Below are 1,257 nucleotides of genomic sequence, written 5' to 3'. Positions count from 1 at the left end.
GGGGGGGGGGGGGGGGGAGACTCGCCGAGAGGAGAAAAGGCGAGAACAACGTGTAATCGAGAGACTTGCTCGTGATCAACGGTAGAAATTTGACGCGAGACTCTCAAAAAGATTGCCGTGACTCTCGAGACATCGTTGCCGTATCGAAGTTAGAGCCTACCGACGTGATACCGGTCGTTTTGTGTCGTCTTATCGCCGACGCGGAATATCGAGGGCGAAAGCATTTCGTGGGATATCTCCAGTGCGAGTGACCGATCTCCGATACGGGCGAGCCAAGGTCCGACACGAATCTGCAGTAGCAAAGCGGAGGCGATCACCGACAGGCGAGGAGACCGACCCGGAGTGGAGGCGAGCAAGAGTCCGACCTATTGTAAGACCTCCCATTTGTTCGTATAGTATTGTCGTGACGCTGTCGTACCGAGGATGCCGCATGCAGAGTGGTCGCGCGAGAATTATACTAGAACTCCGAATCGGGACTAGAATAATTAGCTAACGTCTTGACGTGGGCGAGATATCGAATAGCGCGCTGAAAGTGCATGTAACGAGCGAATAAAGATCTATACCAAAAGTACGATTGCCTTTTTCCTCGGCTTTCCACCTGCAACGAATAAACCCATCCCTACTCCGACTAAAATTAACAGAGAGCTACCGGTCCCGTTAAGTCCCCGCGATATCGAAGACGAACTATAATTGGAGATTTTGGGGAATACTAATTAGTGAGAAGGTGCAGCCTTACCGCACCTGGCGCCCAACTTACGTTGGTGAGTTCGTATCGAGATCCGGGGACCGCGGTAATTTGCCGACGAAGCGGACAGGCGACTGTCCGCGAGTATCGATAAGAAAAGACGTCGCAATCTATTCGCGTATCCATGCCGCTTAATAATAGTGCTGTTTTTCTTCAGTATCGTAAGATACAATTTAACAAAATACTTTTGAGTGTAGACGTACGCGACAATTGCTGCATGTTAGAGAATGGATCAATATGTATTGTCTATAATATTTTTGCACGTAATTCCTCCTATTGTTTAGAAGTTAGAAAATTTTTAAAAGTAGAAAATTTCTACGATATAGGCGTGCCATCCTCATCTGTTGAGATTTTTAAATGTAGTAACTTATGCAGTGATCTTATTAACATTAATGTGAACGAGATTAAATGTAAATGTTTTAGAATGCCCTTCTGGCCTCATACTATTGATGATTACGAGAGCGATGAAAATGAAAATCCTCTCTATTTAGAAGACAGTATATACAGGGTGA

General features: G+C 46.0%; 1 pseudogene; it reads left to right on the top strand.

Moving 5' to 3' along the window:
* The window catches only part of LOC116853700, a 15,570-nt pseudogene extending 14,317 nt beyond the window's left edge, over positions 1-1,253 (top strand).
* The last annotated feature ends 4 nt before the right edge of the window (positions 1,254-1,257 follow it).

This window comes from Odontomachus brunneus, unplaced genomic scaffold (assembly GCF_010583005.1).
Source record: "Odontomachus brunneus isolate Ranch 3 - 2012 unplaced genomic scaffold, Obru_v1 Obru_scaffold_460, whole genome shotgun sequence".
Taxonomy (NCBI): Eukaryota; Metazoa; Arthropoda; class Insecta; order Hymenoptera; family Formicidae; genus Odontomachus; species Odontomachus brunneus.
The sequence above is the reverse complement of the archived record's forward strand: the minus strand, read 5'-3'. Positions and strand labels throughout refer to the sequence as shown.